Source organism: Cynocephalus volans, chromosome X (assembly GCF_027409185.1).
Source record: "Cynocephalus volans isolate mCynVol1 chromosome X, mCynVol1.pri, whole genome shotgun sequence".
Lineage (NCBI taxonomy): Eukaryota > Metazoa > Chordata > Mammalia > Dermoptera > Cynocephalidae > Cynocephalus > Cynocephalus volans.
Window position 1 is genome coordinate 166327788 of NC_084478.1, and position 21394 is coordinate 166349181.

Below are 21394 nucleotides of genomic sequence, written 5' to 3' on the forward strand. Positions count from 1 at the left end.
CTTTGCACAGCAATGGAGTAGAGAGACAATCTACAAAAGAGAACAAAATATATGGAAACCACAAATCTGATAGGGGATGAATATTCAAAACATAGAAAACTCAAAAACCTCAACAGCAAGAAAACAAATAATCCACTTTAAAAATGAGCGAAGGATGTAAATAGATATTTCTTAAATAAGACATACAAATGGCCACCAGGGATACAAAAAGATGCTTAATAGAACTAATCAGGGAAATTCAAATTAAAACCACAATGAGATATTATCTCCCGTGTATTTGGCTATTATCAAAAAGACAAAAGTTAAGTATTTGTGAGGATGTGGAGAGAAGGGAATCTTTGTACATTATTGGTGAGGATCTAAAATAATAAAGCCATTATGAAAGACAGTATGAACTTTCCTTAAAGAAATAAAAATGGAACTACCATATGATTCAACAATCTCACTTCTATGTATATATACAAATAAGTGAAATTAGTATGTTGAAAAGTCACGTGCATCCCTATGTTCCGTATAGCATTATTCACAATAGTCAAGATATGGAATCAACCTAAGTGTCCCCCAACAGATGAATGGTCAAAGAAAATGTAGCATATATATGGAATCCTATGCAACCTTGAAATAAAGAAGGAAATCCTGTCATTTGCAGCAAGATGAATGAATTTGGGGAACATTATGCTAAATGAAATAAGATAGGCACAGAAAGACAAATATTTTATGATCTCACACATATGTAATCAGAAAAAGTTGAATTCATAGAAACAGATAGTAGAATGGTAGTTACCAATGCCTCCAGTGGGGGAGGGAGAGGAATGGTGAGATGTTCCTCAAGAGAAATATGTTCTGAGGATCCATTACACAGTATGGTGACTATAATTAATGTATTGTATACTTGAAAATTGCCAAGAGACACTGCATGTTCTCACCACGAAAAGTGATAAGTGCGTGAGGTGATGGATATATTAACCAGATTGGTTTCCTGATTTCACAACATATACATATATCAAAACATCACGTTTCTCATCATAAATATATACAATTCCTATCTGTCAATTAAGCCTTCATTTAAGCTGGAAAAAAAGTGCTAAAAGCAGCCTATAAATCGTACGTAAGGGAAGCTGAAGGTTAACATCACTCATTTCATACTTTTTCCTAAACCATTTCTATTAACTCACCTTGAAGAGAATACTATCAATAATTTAAGAGATGGAAACCATATTACAAAAGAGATTTATTAATAATATATTTAAAACTTGCCAATTATTTTGTACCTACTATGTGTCGGGGAAACCAATGATGTCTCCTATAGCCATTGCTCCTTTTATTCATTTAAAGACACTAATCTTTTGAGGTGGTAGGATTTGACTGATTTTTATTCTGCTTTATTGATGCTTCAAAGACTTAGAATGGTGGGTTGCTAATTTTCTCAACGTCTGCACGTAACTTTTAGGTGGTAAATCTAGGTTTCATGTCTGGCTCTTTGATTCCAATGTCTGCCCTAAAGAGTACTATATTATTATTATTTATAAGGCACTTAGTGATTATGATCACTATGATCTGGGACTAGGGAATGTGAACAGTAACTGAATGGGAGAAGGTTTAAGATGTGTTGTCAAAGTTTTTTTATTATATTTTTTATTGAAATGGTCTATTTTGCTTTGAACTCTGAGGGAAGAGGACGTTTTCACAGAACTACTGACACACACACAATTGTAGTCACAAACACTTTCACATATACTATTGACGTTTCCTCAGCAACTGTACATCAATTGTTTCTTTAGCCTAAGAAAAAACCTTGAGGAAAATCTGAAATAGTGTAGCAGGAGCTCAAAAGAAAAGCAAAGCAAATGAACACTGTGCAATTATTAAAAAAAGAAAAAGAAAAAGAAAAAAGTGAATTGGCCTGCATAGAACCAGATGTTGCAATATTTTGCAATATTTTCTTGCTGGTGAATATCTCAAAAGTTCTTTCAATATTGCTTGACATTAAGCATATATTTTTTAATGCAATTTAATTTTTCATTGGTTATGAATATTCATGAGATACAAAGCTGATTGTCACGCCTCGTGCCCCTGATATGAAATCCAGATTTACACGGGCAGCATACCTATTACCACAAATTGCATTTGTACCCCGTGTCCCACACCCAATAATCCCCAACCTCCCTCCCCCTCCCACTTCCCCCCCCACTCCCCTTTGTAGCCCAAGGAATGTTCTCTCCCTCTGCAAGTCTAATGCACTACTCTGGTCTTTCTTTCCTTCTTTCTCTCTTAGCTCCCACTTACGAGTGAGTACATGTGGTATTTATCCCTTTGTGCTTTGCTTATTTCACTCAACATAAGTTTCTCCAGGCTCATCCATGTTGTTGCAAATGGGAGTATTTCATTCTTTTTTATGGCAGAGTAGTATTCCATGGTGTATATATACCAGTTTCCTTATCCAATCATCCATTGCTGGACATTTAGGTTGGTTCCATGTCTTGTCTATTGTCAACAGAGCTGCGATGAACATGGGCGTCCATGTCCCTCCGACATGATGATTTCCATTCTTCTGGGTATATACCCAGAAGTGGGATTGCTGGATCGCATGGAAGATCTATCTGTAGTTGTTTGAGAATCCTACATACTGCTTTCCATAGTGGTTGATACACGACTCTCTCCACTAAAAGGGCATGACTTTTTATTTCAAAGACCTTAACTTTCTAGTGACTTTTTACCTTGCTAGAAGAAAACACAGAATAAATCTCTTGCTAAAGATGGCAAGAATGATAAAAACAATGAATCCAGTATTCATTTATTAAGCAGGGTAACATAGCAGCCAAGGACAAATTTTAGTGAATTCTACAACTACACAATATTTAAAAATTGTCATATCTAATTACCTCATATCATACATGTAATTTCTACGTCAAATAAAAGTACATATTTATCAAGTGACTTAGGAAAAACAAAACTGAGTTTGAGGAACAATAAAAACAGAGATGCAAAAAGTTTACCATGAGCCACAATGCTACTGGTGACTATTGTGTTTTTTGCTATATGTAGACAACATGGTTGTTGATGTAAATGTTCAGGGCAGGGGGTAGGTGGATAATGCTAGGAAAATTGCTGCTGATTTTGTTAGACAGTTATAGAAATTCAACACTCTTAAGTTAAGTACAATAACACGAAATGTCCAACGCAGCACCTAAAGCAGCAAGTACTTAATTACAAGGTATTTGGATAGCTGAATGTGAGGCGACGCTCCTGTTCCAGGGTGGTTACATCTGACACATTTAAAAGGCAAATGGGCAGCCCTCTCTCATCGATGAGTCATCTGTGTAGTATGATATGACTTTCATGTGGTAGTGGAAAGCCTATAGATCCTGACGGCGGATGAGTTACCTTGGAGGTATGGGTGGGATCTCACACTTATGAGCTGTGTGACATGGAGGATAGGAGAGTGGAGGAGTTTTATAAAGGGACTATTTGCAAAGAGGTGGACAGAGTTTTGGAAACTCGACAATGGATAGTGTAGTCCTTTTGGGCTCACAATAGATAGGAGCCATTACTCCATGTCTGAAGGAGTGGGGAAGAAGCAATTGCCAGAATCCTGAGAGGGCTGACTGATAGGTGGCCTGTAACAGAGGGACACAGATGACCCGCAGTGGCCCAGCAGGAGGGGACCTGAGGTGAATAAATTCCCCCACTTCACTCTCCTATAGCTGGCCCTAAGATTACCTGACTGTCCTCCACTGGGCACACCTAAAAGAAGAGGGTAAGGAAACACTTAGAAGCAAGTCCTTAACGTCAGCTGTCCGGCAACATGGAGGAGCACAGAAATCCAAGGAGGCCATCAAGAAACCCAAGAAGGAGATCAGGGAAGACAGTGGACTACATGCTGCACACACATCATGTTCGTGGACATCAGGTCACCAGAGAGAAATACTTTTATCATTCAATTCCAGGGACATGTATATCTTTATTTTGGAATTCTTCGCAGCCCCCTCTCCATCTTTACAAAGTCAGAAAAAGGACATTACTGGATCCACCAAGTTTTCCTTTTCTACTTAGTTGGCAGCAGGAAACCTCGGGATAAAATCAGATGTCAATGACAGTAACTTTATTAGCAATAACTATAATTGATTTCTTTGTTTCCTGTTCCTCTTTATGTCCTTGATTTTTTCAAATTTCCTGGCTTAACTGCACTTTTAACCATTGTCTGTAGAGTCACACTGATTGGATTCTGTTACAGCCCCACTGCTTTCTAGCTGTGTGAACTTGGACAAACAACTTACACTTGCTAGGTGTTAGTTTGCTCATATGCAAAATGAAGATAATTTTGATATGGCTTGGGATTTCTGTACCACATTTAAGCAGAGCATATAGGAAGAGTGCAATAAATTTTAGTTGCAATTATTGCTTCTGGAAAGTTATATGGTAACTAATTTCTAAATAATAAATAATAATTTTTTCGAATGATTAATTTGTGCTCCTGAGAAAAATCTTATAGACCAGAAGGCTCAGGAAGGGAAGAGACAGGTTCTCAAGTGCAATTACCTAACTGCAAGATACACTCTGGCAAGCACATAGACCTCTCGACCTCAAACACTCTCCTCTTAAACACCCTGGAGATCATAAGAATGGATGATTTAGAGCCTGGGAGGAAGATAATCGAGGTTGTTCACCTTTGCTGGAAGCATTTGTTTAAAGTTGAGCTGAATAATGAAATGAGGTTGCAAACAGAATAAAGTTTCTGGACATTGACCTTGAATACCATGTTAATAATTTAAATGCTGTAAGGGACTGAGTCTGATGTTAAATAATACAGGCCATTTTGGGCCTATGCATTTTTCTTCCTGTAACTTCTTATTTGTTAGGGAGAGAATGTGACTTAGTAGTAAAAGTTTACCTTGTGAATCTGTACTGGGTAGCATTAGAAACATTTAACTAGTAACGTGTTTCTAAGTTATTTTTTCTTGAGTTATAAAATTGTTTCATGTAAATCATTACATAATTATAATGCATTTTGGAGTTGTATATACTAGATGCTGAAGAATACCCCATTTTGATTGTTCTCCTGACATTCTTCCCAATACATCTAGCTGCCTACAAAACACTTAATGTGTTATCTGAAAGTTAATATATTCAAACAAGAGCTTTTACTTCCTCTCCCAAAGTCTTCTCTACCCCAGCTTTCCTCATCACAGTTAATGACACCACAATTTACTCAGTAATTCTTGCCCAGAAGCTATGGAGTTATCGTTAATTTTTCTTTGCCTCTGCAATGTCACTTCCAATCCATCAGCAAATTCTCTCATGTGCTGTGAAAATAATGTATCTTCCTTTGGCCTCTTCTTACCGCCTCCTTCATTACCCACATAGTACATGTCACTAACCTCTGCTCCCTGCCTTATTGTTCCAGACTGCTAAAGACCCTCTGCTTTCACTTTTACTCCTCTATATGGCACCAAGGGTGACCTTTGTAAAAGAATAAATTAGATCAACTTACTCATCCTGCTTAAAACTCACCAACGACTTTCAATTATGATTATAATAGATTCCATATGTCTTAGCATTACTTAGTGGGTTTAATTGTTGTAAGATTTGGGTCCTGCTATTTTCCCCAATCTCTCTGTTCTTTCTCTATTTTTACTCTCATTACATTTCAGACACATTGGTCTTTCTTTTTTTCAAACAGGATAAGTTTTTCCCATTTCAGAGCCTTTATGCTCATCATGGCCTCTGCTAGGACATACTATTCACAGATCTTTGCACAGTTCTTTCATTTTAATCGTCTTTGCCTCTGCCTAGATGTAGCTTTTTCTGCAATGACTTCCCTTAACCTGCTGTCTAAAAGGGACACTAACAGTATACTTTGATGCACTTTCTATCATTATTTAAAAGTATATCATATTAGTTTTAACTTCCTCATAATCTGTGGCTGATTGTATTTTCCAAAGTTGGCCCTAACAATATCATCCATCATACACGCTCTTCTATAAAGGTCACTTCCCATGAAGAGGTGCAGTCTAATTTCTCTCCTCTTGAATCTGGGCCTGTTTGTGACTGCTTCAGCCAATAGGGTAAGGTACTAGCAATGCTGGGTGTGTTCCAAGCCTAGGTTAGAATCAGAATCCAGCTGCGGTGCTGTGAGATGCCCACGTCTCAGAGAGAGGCCATGCGTAAGTGCTCTGCTCACCAGTCCCAGCTGAGGTCAGCCTTCCAGTCATCTCAGCCCAGGGTTCAAACATGTGAGTGAAGGAGCCTCTAGATGATGCCAGTCCCCAACTTGGGAGTCGTCTCAGAAAAGTCCCCAGAGACTGTGGAGCAGAGACAAGCCATCCCCTTTGTGCCCAATCCAAATTCCTACCTACAGAATCTGCAAGCACCATAAAAAATGGTTGTTTTTTTACACTGTTAAGTTTGAAAACACTTTGCCAAGTAGCAATCAGTCATGCAGAATATTGTCTTTCTACCACGTTGTAAGTTCTAAGAGAGTAGAGAGTTTTATTTTTCACAAAAGATATTTGGTTAATAAATATTTAATTTAAATAATCACATATAGGGAGTTATTGGCTTGTCGTGCCAATTGCACTTGTAGTACCTTATTACGCTTATTACTTATTACACTTTTTTTCTCTATTTCCCTATTTCCTGTATTATACCATACAAAAAGTGCTTATAGCTAAACCTTATTGTATGCATGCTGCTAAATATTTATTCAGGTTAATTTTTTTCATTTATTAGGGAAATTATTTCTTTATACTACATATGTTGCCAAAACAATCGTGCATCACTTAACGATAGGGATTCATTCTGAGAAATGCGTCTCATTATGTGATTTTGTTGTTGTGCGAACATCATAGAGTGTACTTACCACAAATCTAGATGGTAGAGCCTACTGCACGCCCAGGCTATGTGGCATGGCCTGTTACTCTGACCAATGTCGTATCTGTGTCCATCTAGGTTATGTGATGCGTGACTATATTTGTAAACACATACATAAACCATTTCGCAAACTTACACAGTTTAAATCTATTCTCATTTCCAAAAGTTACTTTTATACTGAAATCCACCAGTTCACATTAATACCTCTACTCCAATCCATCAAGATTCCATTTAGTTTTCTCCCTTTCCATATTTGTAACCCTCTTTTTCAAGTGAGAAGCCTGGCTCCCGTTATCCTTAATACATTTACATAAGACATTACTTAGCATGGGAGGGTACTTCAAAAAGTAAATGAAAAGATTCATACCATCTTTCAATTCTATTTTTCCACGAACTTTTTGAAATACCCTTGTATTTGCTTAATTCCCCTGTATGTAACCAATCTTCCAGCGTGACTGCTCTCAGCTCCCTGCCTGGATTCCAACATCTCACCTCTTCCCGGGCATTTCTATGGTCTTTCTCCTTCTGGGATCTGAAACTCTGACGTCCAGCTACTGGGTGCCGTCCCAACTGGCCCCTCTCTGGGCACCTTCCTTATCTCGCACTCAGGTCTCATTAGGGGCTGCCTTCCTGATCCCCTTTCAGGCTCTGGTGCCCTGTGCTGGGCCCGCCTCCTCGTAGCCTCCCCTCACTCCACTCTGTTCTCAATTCTCCCTCCCCCACACATGAACCCAAAGTGAGGGTGAGCAGTAGCTGCTATTATTATTCTTAGGTCACACACACTGGTGGAGGAGCCTGGACTGCACAACTAATTTCTCTCGTCCTACAGCCCAGGCCCTTGTTATCTATTTTACTTCTAACTAATTTAGACTAGAGAGATCATACCAGATTTTCCTCTTTATCCATTTTCTAACATCCTGTACCAATTATCCTTGATTGTTAATCCTTCAGTAATAGTCTATCAGAAATAACATATTATGTATCTTCATTCAGAGTGGACTATTGAGCCTTTTTTGCCCTGTTCTCCATTCATTCATTCCACACGTATTTATCCAGTGCCTGCTTTGTCCTAGGCGGTCTTAAGGTGCTAACGATACGAGTACAAACTTGATCAACACATTCCAAGTTCTCATTGCATTTACGTTTCAGTAGATTGACAGATAAAAAACAAATACATTCAAAAATTGCTCATGTAGTAATAATGTAATATAAATACAGAATAGTTAAAAAAAGTAACACCCTGTTCTTGAAGTCTTTTGAGTTTTAAGGTGTTTGTTGAATTTATACCTTACCCACCTGAGAGCATGGCTGTTAAAAACTTTCTTGGTTCATCATTCTGTTAGAACTTAGATGATACTTCGATGCTTGCTGATATTGAATGTTGTAGAACATATTATGGGACTTTATAAGTTTCTTCAATTTTTATTCCACAACTTCTTCATTGCTCGTAGTGACATGAATATTAATGTTGGAAAAAAGAGAACTTCTTGCATAACTTGATTTTATTTGATTCCTTTCCTAAGTTTTGTGTTTGTATTTTAGATAAACTCTGGAAGACAGCATGTGGTTGGCTTATGGCCTGTTATACAAACTTTGCCTATATTTGGAGCATTACTTAATACAATTCTAATATTTTGTGGTGTAAGTGTATCATCTTACTCAGGCTTCTTGATGTTCCAGTGTTCATGTTTCTTTTTCTCTTCTTTTAAAATTTTAGTTTAGATGTTTTGACAATTGTTGAGTTTACTCTCTTCCCATACAACGCACAACTCTGAAGACACCTTTCTCCCCACTCCTGACTTCTGGGTTACGAATATCTCAAAATTTAATATCAGAACATACAGTAATTGTTTCATATATTCTTTTGTCATTTAGATTCACCAACAAACTTTTTAGTTTTTGGTGTTTAAATTCTCATTTCTAATATTCCACTTGGGATTATTTCTTTTCTGCTGGAAGAATGCACTTTAGAATTTAATTTGGGGTGTTTATTCAGTTAGCAAATTCTATCAGGTTTACTTTCCTTAAAATCTATTAAAATATGTTTTCGTAGGGTATAGACTTTTAAGTTGGCTATTACTTTTTCCGCACTCTCCTCATTTTATTCAGTTGTTTCTTTTTTATTGGTTATGAATATTCATCAGATATTTTTGTCAATGTGATTGTGACTCCTATAAATTCAATCTGTCTTTTCTACCCTCTGCTTGTTTAAATGTTTTTCACTTCGTTTTAGATTTTCAGTAGTCTCTTCTTGCCGTTTCCGTCTAGAATTTGTGTGTGGGCGGTGGTGGTCTTTGGATACCTGGTTTCACCGCTTTCATCACTGTAAGAGTTTGACCTCGATTTTCTGTTTGACCACTGACTTATTTTTAAACCTCACCCTCCCTTTCCCTTTTAGCCCCACAGCTCTTCACATGAGAAGGCTATGAAGTTGCCTCTTTTAGTGCAGGCAGGAAATTTGAATCTCCAGGGTGTTGGAACTGTTCTCTAGTTACAACCCTTAGCCACCATGAAGGCCCAGAAACACACTCCCAGCTTTTGCCTAAGCCAACTGCTTGCTCCAACTCAACTAACTCCAGGAGTTCCCTGTGTGAGAGCAAACTACCTCTTAAATTCTCTAGGTGTGTAACATATCGTCATCCTCCACATCTGAATCAAGTTTTGCATGTAGGTCCGTCCTGCATTTGCAGGGGGAGAAAGATGTGAAACAATTACTTTTGGAAAGTTTTCAGCTGTTTCCTTTTTGAACATGATCTCTGCCCTTTTTTCTCTCCTAGACTTTAACAGTGATGCTTTCGCGACAGGAGCCTTGTTCTCTCCCCAGAGTTTTCCATTTTGATGGAGCTCAGGGGCATTAACGTATGTCAGGACTTAGGGACAAATGCTCATGTAAGGCTCCAGGGAGACTGTATCATTTTCACATACTTTTATGTCTACTTCTTAACAACTCATTAAAATACGTTGAAAAGTTAAGTTCTTACTGTACAGTGAATTTCAAACAGCCAACGTAATAACTCCTGTTGTATCAGCACAAAAGAAACACTCTTATAATCAACTATATGATATAGTAATCACATCAGTCTAATCATTATTGCTGATGATAGTTAAATAATTAAATAGTCACTTCAAAAGAATTAGTTTATAATTATCTGACTTACCAAAGTGAACTCCCAAATCCATTTCATCACAAGGGGAAGATTCCTTGTCGTCAGGAGGACTCCACAGCCCTCCTCTTTCCCTCATTTATTTTGACTGGGGCTCATTGGCCCTTTGAAAGAATTTTTTCCCTCTGTCCTTTGGAAGAAACTTTTGGAACCTTTCCCCACCAACTGATTCCCTAACTCCATCCACTTGCGGCTCTCATACCTGTGTTATCAGTAAGAAGACAGAGCTATTCAAGGACATCTCCCTCACGACTGTTCACAAAGTCACCCGCCAGCTTCTGCTTGCGCCCATCTTCCCAGCCTTTCCTCTTCTATTCGCAGAGAAGTGCTCTGCTGCCATCCCAGGCTTCCTCTTATGCTGTGGAGGAACACTGCTGCTCCTTGTCAAGGACTTTCCTTTTCTGCTACCCCTTCTCTCTCCTTCATTATAAATCTCTCCATCTCTGCTAGATTTCTATCAACAAATGAATATATTCTCCATCTCCTTTACTGTGGAAAGAAAGGGAAACACCTCTTTCTTCACTAAAACACTCCTCTAGCCTTCGTGTGTGTTCACTGCTCTTAACAGTGACGTTTTGCAAACTCGTTGCTTCATTCGCTGGGTCCATTTCACTCTTCAGCTCACTTCAGTTAGGTTGGAATCACTCTTGTCACAATCACGAACGTTACTTATGATGCCAAATACAACGGATACTTTTTCTCTTAGTTGACCACTCGGCCGCATGGCTGCTCTCTTCTTGGCTTCCCAGGTGTGGCACTTGCCGAGCTTTCCAACCTCAAGTCACCTGGAGTGCACATCCTGTAAATTTGAAATTCCTCAGGTTCAGCCATTCCTTAGCTTTAAGCAATATCAGTATGTTGATGACTTCCAAATTTGCTCCCAACCTCAGTCCTCTCTCCAGAGCTCCATGTTTATATACAACTATCTACCTGACATATCCACTTGTGGTAGGCAGAATAATGCGCCTGTCCCAAGAAGTCCACATTCTATCCCTGAACCTGTGAATATGTTACCTTAACTGCGAAAGGAATGTTGCAAGTGTAATTAAGTATCTTGAGATGGGAGATTATCCTGAATTATTTGGGTGGTTCCAATGTAATCCCAAGGGTTCTTATAAGAGGGAATCAGAGAACGTGATGTGATGATGAAAGATCATCTTCATCTTTTACATATTTTCTTCCCATTTACTAATTCTGCTTCGGGCTGTGGCCTGTTAATGAATAGATAAGTCTGGTTTCGTTTTGATTGGTTTTACTTCTAGACTCACCTTTTATTCTACTTATTATATTGTAATTCTCTGCCAGTATTATCAATATTTACTTTTATCGGCTTGAATACAGAAAGAAAATAAATGTGTCCATATCTGTAGTTTTGGGTAATTTAATTCTGCTGTCTGTTGTTTCTCCTAGTTTCTGAATCGTGTCCTTTTGTGGGCATGTTTTTGACGTTGTTTTTAGTTATTTTTAATTATGTCTGCACGCTGTATTTACAAAGTTATTTGTAGAAATAATTTGACAGGATTTATAGCAGCTCCTGTTCAGTATTTGGGGACCAGAGCAATCTCGTATCACCTTAACAGAACTTCAGAGATTGAACTCTGGACAGGCAGACATTCAACCACTACAAAGGATCATCTACCTTTGGCTTGCTTTTATTCTAAGGATGCATCTCTTTCAGTTCTCAGTCCAAATAAAGAGGCGTTCAACAGTATCTCACCTTGTCAGTTATGAATGCCAGCATCTGTCTACCCAGCCATATTAGGCTGTCAAAATCACTGCTTAGTTTTTCATCCTCTAAGCCATCCGTTCCGGAGTAAGCAAGTGCCTCAGGGAAAATTTGGCCCTAACACTGGACATGTCTCCTTGGGTCTCTCCTTTACTGAAATTTGACCCATCTGTTCTTCATTGTCATAGTAGCTCTCTCAGACCTTCAAAGAGACTTTTTTTTTTTTCTTGATTTTCAAGTAGCCCTCACTGAGAAGACCAGGAAAAGTTACCTACATTACCATTATTTAAAAAAGACTCCTTTTGTGTGTTTTTTAAAATATCTTAATTTGTATTAATATTTGGATTTTACTACATTTGAAAAATAACTTAAGAACAATTGAGGTTAAATAGTTTAGGGAGAATGATTTATACAAGTTAATTTTGGAAAAAATACATCAGAAATGTACTTTTGAATTGGTTCATCATCAACACATTCCAAATACAGTCAGACATCTGTCTCCAGTGAAATCCATAGGTAAAGCAGAAAAGAAAATAAATAAAATAATTTAACATGATTTAAAAAACAGTGAGGGAAAAATGGTATAGAAAAGAATCACTCAAGCCCTGGGATATGAGAATTGTTTTCTAGTATAACTTTCTTCTAGGCATAGTCAAGAAAATATTAAAGCCTCAAGTTGCCCTTAGCATTAACAAATGTGGTCTGGTGTGCGGGTACCTTGCAAGAGAAATAAGTGGAGGGAAAGGGTGTCCAAAAGGCCAGTGAACCCAGTAGGTTCAAGTCTACTTGTGTTAGATCTCAGAAAATATTTGGAAAGAGTGAAGCCAGCAAAATCTAAGGAAGAATTTCTTCCTCATATTTGCAGATTGGGTGGATAAATTGCAATTATATCATGAATTGGGAAGGAAACCCAACTATAGGTACAGGAAAAACATATGGTGGAGAAAGGAAGACAGTATGTTTTGAGGCCAGATCCCCTGGATACCAAACAGCTCAGTTGGTTATGGTGCAGCTGTATAACCCTAAGGTCATGTGTTTGGATCCACATTCCAGCAAACCACCAAAAGAAAACAAACAAACAAACAACCAAAAAAAACCCTAACATTTCTTGAATTTCTTGAAAATCTGCCATATACGTGCCAGGCTCTGCATTTAACCTTAAATATTCGTTTTTATTATGTCTCACAACACTCTCATGAAGTGGGTATAATATTTTTTGTAAGGAACTGACATATTTACTTCTGATTTGTAAAAATGGTCAGAAAAAAGCATAAGAGATATTTTTCCCTAATGATGTTAGGCATAAAAATTTTTCTTTAAGAAGACACAAAGAGAGACAAAAAGGACAATATTAATAAAATACCTTCAATAAACTAAATACTACTGGAATGAACTAAGTCACAATAAATTAAGCAAAAAAGATAAATCACAGTTGAGAATATTTACAGCATCTAAAATGTGTAAGGGCTTAATATTGAGAATAAACAAGAAGCTTTTGGAAACCAATAATGAAGAGATAGTCATTCCAATATAATGATAGACAACGGATTTGCTCAGGTAACATATAAAAGAAGATGCCTCAATAGCCATCAGACATATAAAAATGTGCTCAATGTTACTATGAAAATGCAATAAGTAAGAAAATACCATTTCGTACATATCAGATTGTTGAAATTAATTTAAACTGGATAAACCAATGTGTTAAAATATGCACTTAGAAGCACAATTTGGAACTCTCTATTAAATTTGAAGATGGAAGTCCCAAATGCAGCAAATCCACTGCTGTGCATTCATTATAGAAAAATTCTTTCACATCTGCAAACGTACATGGATGTTTGCTGGAGCCCATTTAAAACAAAAACAAAAACTAGAAACAGTCTTAAAATCCATCAGTAGCAGAACAGATAAACTGATTTTTTCACAAAAGCTAATTATTTACAAGAGTTAAACATGAATTAACTAGATCTACACATTTAAATGTCAACAAATGTAAGAGAAAACATAATGTCAAGGGAAAATTTGCAACTTGATATCACTTATATAATTTTCAACCAGAAAGCTGTACAATATTGACTTTGTATTTGCAAAAACACGCGGAAAATGTACTAAACCACAAATGATACTTAAATTAGTTAAGTTAATGCTAGCTGATATAACAAACATAGTAGAAGTTTATTTATCACTCCTATTAAACCCCTAACTGGCACTCATAGGTGGTGAGCAGTCTCCCCTGGGTGCAGACACAGGGGAGAAGCCTAACATTACTTTAAATTGGTAATTAATATTTGTTAGCACTAGATACTTATATACTAAGTGTGGACACTTTTCTAAGTACTTTACATGTTTTAACTTATTTATTCCTCCCATAGAACCTATTGTTATCAAGCCCATTTCCTAGAGGAGAAAACAAAAACCACACGATGATTAAACAATTTGCTCAAGGTCACCCATATAGCAAGTTTTTTGGGATTTCAACTCCAGCAGCTGCCTATAAAGTCAGTATGCCCAGCCATTACAGTATCCTGCTTACTGCTAATACATTTGCCACTCACTATGATTCAAGTTCTATAACAACAGAAAACATCACATGGATAAGAAAATTCCACAGGCAACACAAAAACCACATTTTAACTGTTCTTTCCTCTCCATAAGACTCAATGAAATTCTTTTTACCCCCAAAGCAGTGAAGGTACAAAAAGCATTGGGATAAACTTAGTAAATAGTCAAAGAGAAAGACAGGAGACAGAGAATAAAAATAAGTATACTGGCTAATTAAAAGCAGCTGAATTTTACTGGGCATTCAGTTTAATTTAAAGGAAGCATAGAATTGTTGATTTTTTGGTTGTGCATCAAACATCCAATATTATTAGACACTCAGGTTAACGAAAAGGTAAAATAATAAGTTTCATTCATTATTCTGCTTTGGTTAGCCATTTTTTTTTTTCTCTTAAGAGGGACATTTTGATAGCTTAGGATTTTGTTGAGAAGCAACTAAATCTTTGAATGAAGTGCAGGCACAGAGAAGAAAAATATCTGCTACATAATTAGAACTAACAATTCTTTTCCTTTTCCTTCTCTGTCTTCTTTGTATTTGACTAATTAGTTTTGCAGTCTGTGGCTTGTTTTCACTGATTAAATACCTTTCATACATTTCTGGAAGTCAATTAAGTTTTTCACCTATATATAAAATAACCAGCTATTTATCACATTTCATTCTCTCCCTCTTCAGAAAGACATAGGGAAAGATTTTGTGATTGTGTTGAATGGTCTTTAATGTGTATATCAAATCTGCCTTCTGACTAACTATACCTATTAGGCTTCTCTCAGTTAGAGGAGCATTGGCCTGGAATCACGCTCTGACCGGCCTCGATAGAGTCAATGTTTTGGGGATCACAGTATTTTGATTTGTATTATAATGAAAAAGAAGAGTACTGCCAAGAATTATCCATATAAACAACTGACAGATTTTTTTTAAAAAAAAAACTGTACTGAAAAAGAAATTTCTGCCATATTTACTTGCCCTGATTTATTTATTTCCAGGTATAGTGTCTAGGATGTGTAAAACCTTTCAACATTTTCCTACAATGATATGTTGGGGTTTTTTCTCCCATTTGACCAAACGGTATAACGACTTTATTTTTTGACTGCTACTTTTGCAGAAGATAAATATTTTATTCAATAAATCATTTATCTAAGGAATTAGCCAACATATATAAATATTCATCAGACAGAATCGAAAACTACTCTCACACCTCTAATTCAAGCTTTATTGCTTATTTACTACTTAGTCTGATGGGAATAAGCCTTTTATTTTGTACTATAAAAGGAGAAATAGAGATTTTTAGCCCTCCTGGGAAGAAGGTAGGTTTACTTCAGATTTGTGTAAAAAGAAGTTTCTGAGGGACAGAGCATTGTCTAAAGGTGGTCAGAGAGATCATAGAGATGTCAATGCCTGGGAAGGGGAAGTTGAGTGTTTACCATTAAAGTGGTCTATTTGGTTACAAGTTTGAGAAACAAAGTTGCAAACTGGTTGCAGATAGAAGCTGGCAAGCAGGAAAAGTAGAGCTAATTTATACTGACATATCAGATTGTCCAAAGACCACAACAAGACCATTAGTATTCTTTTCATGGCCATTGGGAAGGTGATGTCAGGGTGAAATATTTATTTATTTATTTATTTATTATTATTTTAATTTTTTTTTAAATTTTATTTTGTCGATATACATTGTGGTTGATTATTGTTGCCCATCACCAAAACCTCCCTCGCTCCTCCCTCCCCCTCCCCCCACCGATGCCCCCTATGTTTGCTTGTCATATCGACTTCAGGTAATTGTGGTTGTTATATCTTCTTCCCCCACCCCGCTGTTTTTTTGTTTGTTTGTTTGTTTGTTTTTTTGTGTGTTCTTTATATATGAGAGAAAGGGAAGATGACTTCATCTAAAAATAGTTATATTCATGGGCCACAGAAATTTGGATATGAAGTTGATTTCTTTTCCCTTTGTTTGATATATTATAGTCATTTAACAAACGTCTTTCAGTTTCACCTGATTTCAGTAACCTTACTTTATTTTCATATTTTCCATCAGGGCTATTTTCTAATTTACAATTAAACATACATACATTAATTCCATCACTACCTCACCAAATATTTATTAAGTCCTCATTATGTGTCTTCACTGAAGATAAGAATATAAGAACTGAGTTCACCCTTAAGGAATTTGCAATCTACTTGGAAAGAAAAACTAATTAGTTTCCAAAGTGAAGTATGGGAAAGTGCCATGAATATTTCAAAGAGCAACCACCTACTTCCAGCCTAGTAGACTTGCATCCTCACTGAAGTAGGTGAGCTTTGAGCTGCACCAGGAAGGTAGATAAGATGAAGAGAAGGTAAGATGCAGAGAAAGAAGTTAGTCAATGCTTTGTCTTTAGGATCCAGATGGCCTGAACTCTAGAGTCCCATAGCTCCTGGTGTCATATCCATGCCACTGTGTGATAAAGCTAAAACACTATACTGCTCTCCTGGGACCCAGAAAAAACATCTCCAATCCATTGGTTACACATCCATTCAGCCATTTCTTCTGCCCAGATCAAGGTTCCTACAACCTTCCAAGAGTTTACTTGGAAAAGTGGAGACACTGGTCACCTTGCACTCAGACACCAGCCTATCATGGGATTCTATTATTAACCATCCTTTCTTGAGATTCAACTGGGAAGGGGGATAGTTTTAGAATACAGGGTCCTGCCTAGAAGACACAGGCCAGTGTCTAATTTATAGCTGTATTTCTCTTTTTCTATTCTTTACTCCTGATACCTCCTGGCCCTGAATTAAAATAAAAATCTAAATGGCTAAGTATCTGAAACTGAAATCCCATTTGTTTTTACTTTCCTGAAGCATTAAATGCAGTACATTAAACCATGAAAGGATGTGAGAACACAGAACCTTGGAAAAAATATTGGTTAATATTTCAAAAAATTATCCCACTACTCATCTTTTCTTTGGATGAGGGGAGTTAAGGAAGGAGGTTGAGAAATGCCCTTGGTGACTGATATTGAATTCTGCCTTGTTATATTGGGTAGAGCAAGTGAAATAAAGGTATAGAGAAAGTACTCTGAAAGCCTCTCGGTGAAGAAGGATGGGGAGGGACAAGAGAGTAGGCTGCTCAGGAGTGAATTCTGAGAAGAGGTTGCATTTCACCACATTACTGCACTCTACATATAAGGAAACTGAGGCTCGGGGACTGACTTTCTTGAGAAAGTCATAGTTGGTGTTTTTTTCCAACTCAACATAAAGATTATTTTGTTGGGAAAATGGCGGAACTTTACATTTTCTAGTCAAAACCCAATATTTTTCAAGTTTTGACTACGTGCTGTCCTAGATAGAGGTTTAGAAGCTGTAATGAAATATAAGCAGACTAATGCTAGTTAGTCTGTATCAAACTAATTGTTTTTCCACAAATCTGCAATCTTATTTAAAGGCCAAACTTTATTTATCCAAACAAAGATCATAACTCTGCCAAGCAGAAATAAAAAGTCTACTGTGAGGACCCGTGGCCTGTCCTGCCATGGTGAGATGACGAGACATGCGTGGTGTGACTGACACCTCCCCTCTCCTTGGAAACGGAGGGAGGTGCCAGCAACCTGCAGCCTGCCCCACCAAGGTGAGCCAAGGAGACCCAGTGTGGGCTCATATTTCGGCCACAGATTCTGGAACAGGACCCAAGGTGGTTTAATATAGCCACTACCACACCTAATGTCAAGCAAAGACAATTCATCACCACAGTAGCACCCAGGGCCACACCACAGGTAACTTACTGCTCACTCAACTACACTGATACAAGAAGAGTCACCGGTAAAGCCTGAGAATAGAGGAAGAAACCTTTATCCTCATAACAATCCTCAGTGTAGTAGAAGCAAACCCTCTACCAAATGACCAAACGTCAACAAAAAATAATAGAACTACCAATAAACAAGAAGATGTGACACCACTGAAGGCTTACAGTAACGCTCAAATTTCAGACTCCATGGAACAGGGGATCCTTGAAATGTCTGAAATAGAACTCTGTGCAATGATCTTAAGAGAACTCAAAGAAATAGAAGAAGACTCAATCAGAAAACACAATGAACCAAGAAAAAGTATCCAGAATATGAAGGAGGAAATTCACAAAGAGATTAATACCATAGAAATGAAAGATTCACTCAATGAAATAAGAAATGCAACACAGAGCTTGAGCAGTGGAGTAGAGCAAGCAGAAGAAAGAAACTCAGATCTTGAAGATGGTCTTCTTGAAATAACCCTGGCAGACAAAAAAAAAAAAAAAAAGGAAAAAAGAATTAAAAATAAGGAGGAAAATCTAAGATGGATAGCAGACAACCTCAAGCGCTCTAACATCTGAATTGTGGGTATTGCAAAAGGGGAGGAGAAAGGAAAAGGTATTGAAAATCTATTCAAGGAAATAGTAATAGAAAACTTCCCAGATGTAGGGAGAGATACAGATCTTCAAATTCAGAAATCTTTAAGGTCGCCAAAAAGATTCAATCAAAAAATTCTTCCCCCAAACACATTATAGTTAAATTTGCATAGGCCAAAGACAAAGTGAGAACTCTAAAAGCAGCAAGAGAAAAGCAACAAGTCACATATAGGGGATCCCCCTTCAGACTAACAGCAGACTTCTCAACTGAAACCCTACAGGCAAGAAGAAAGTGGAATGATATATTCAAAATACTAAATGAAAAAAAAAAAAATTGCCAGTCAACAATTCTTTACCCAGCAAGCTTTTCCTTCAGAAATGAGGGAGAGACTTTCAAGATGGCGGTGGCTGCGGTGGCTGGCACGGAGTAGCTGAGGTGGAAAAGGCGGCCATTGGGCCTTAGGCAGCTGGGAAACTTGTGGACCTTCCTCTTGCCATCTCTTAAGGGAGGACCGCTGCTGCTGGCTGGTCGTGGGGGGTGACCGCCACTTTGCCCCCGGCAGGAGAGGCTGCCTCACTTACAGGCAACAGCTTTGAAATGTGGAGCAGGAAAAGAACTGTTTCTTAGCTGCAAAAGCGAGTCTCGAAACAGGGAACGCGGTGCCAGGGCTGCTGTGGATGCAGACAGGATCTCGGAGGCCGGGGCCGCGCTGAAGGCAGCCAGCTGCCCTATTCAGGATTCGAGGTTTCAGGCCAGCATTAAAGAAGATTCCTGGGAGCACCCGAGCCACGCCGTGATTGAACAGCCTGAGGCGGCAGCAGCCGAGAACAGGGAAGGTGCAAACCAAAGACAGAGAGTGAGCACCCGACCTGGCACAGCACTGGGAGTGACCCCTGGACCAGTCCTGTGGGCGGCAGAAGCCCACCCGACTCCCGCCTGCATCACCAGGCCACTCACCGCCCCGGTGCTGCCTCCATTTTCCCCGGTGTGGGCAGCTCTGCCCCGCTCGGCCATCACTGAGCCCTGCCACTTGCTTGGCCTGGCACGGGGCTTTCCGGAGCACACGGGCGGCCTCCCCTCCCACTCCCTCCGTGGTTCTCTGGCGGGTTGGTGGCGTGGGGCGTCCCTGGCCAGTGTTGGGAGGGCAAGGAAGTACGGGCAGGCCGACTGTCACTCCACCGCACCGTGGACTCCGGCCCCTGGTAAACTCCCTGTTACTGGGAGGCAGATACCATCTCTGCGGCCACCAGTTCGGAAAAAAGCCTAACGAATTTCTGGTTGGGAATAGTGTGGTAGGAGAGTTCCCAGGTCCGCTTGAACCTGCTGGAGAGCTGGCTGCAGGCGGGCGCAAGACTCGGTTTATACCGGGAGGATACAAAGGTGAACAAGTCCCGAGAAAGATCTACACAGTGCCACAAAGGCACCCAGAGTGACCGGTCGTCTGTGCCTAGCAGAAACCTGGTAGACTTCCTGGGCGAGGCGGTGCCGAGCAGGGTCTTGAAGGCCCAGCTGATAGAATTTCAGTGAAAAATCCTATAAAGTTAAGATTTCCAGGCATATACATGCTAGCTACTTATTATTTAGAGAACTAGACCAAGGAAATGTAGCACCAATTTTCATTTTCAAATGCATTAATTGGCAAATTTAGAAATCCCATAATATTTTTTAATCCTTAAGAGAATATTTTTATTTAAAAATTCACTGTCACCAACCCATTCCTTCCTCTCTACCATCTTTGCAGGAAAACAATTCAGGTTTTTTTTTTTTTTTTTTTCCAGGCAGAATTTTATATTCATAATTTCAAAAGCGATGCATAAAAAGCCTTGGATATTGTTACTAGTATACAGTGTAAAGTTGACCAAAATTTTATTCTTACTAACTTCTGATTTCAATAACCTGCTTTTTGTTCTAATATATGCTGTTCTCAATTACTTGTTACTGTCCTGGCAAGAACCTTGAGATTGAAGGAGTTATGATAACTGAAATGATCTTTTAAATGGTGTAGGCTGTAATAAAGAAGCATTTCCAAACAACAAACCCTTACACAAATGAAAGATTTCACTAAACATTTACTATGCTTTAACTACTCTGTATGATATTGAAGTGGCAGACACATGACAGTATGAATTTGTTAAAACCTATAGAATTTTAGAGCATCAAGAGTGAACCTTCTTAACGTAAGCAAATTTCTTTTAAAAATCACTTAAAGCCTGAGGGATCCTAAACGGAAGAGAATGTGACAAAAGAATTCCAAATGTATAAACAACCTTACTGAATGGGTGGGAGGAAATTGGCTCACCTAAGTAATTTTGGAAATGAGCAGAGTCGTTAAGACTAAAATCAAAAGGAATTGTTCATAAGCACTGTACTCCAGTTATAAAGTTGCTTCCCTTAGAGGTATGGGTGAACAATTCCGATACTGCTATACGTGATTACTGGAATCTAACAATTAAGCCAATGGATGGCTGATGGTGGATGCCAGGTTTCTCACCATTGAAATAGGGGGTTATAGATAAGCAAGAGAAGGCTAGAGTGATCCATGTGTTAATGGATTAAAATGGAGAGACAGTATGAACTCAAGTTTAGTTCAATGAAGATACAGATGACGATGTATGGAAATATTTAGATATATGTATTTACAAGAGTTACTCTACACACACATATTTCCCAGTTCTGTCAGCTGAGAAAGCATAGAAACAAAGACATCCAGAAGGAAAGAGCACAC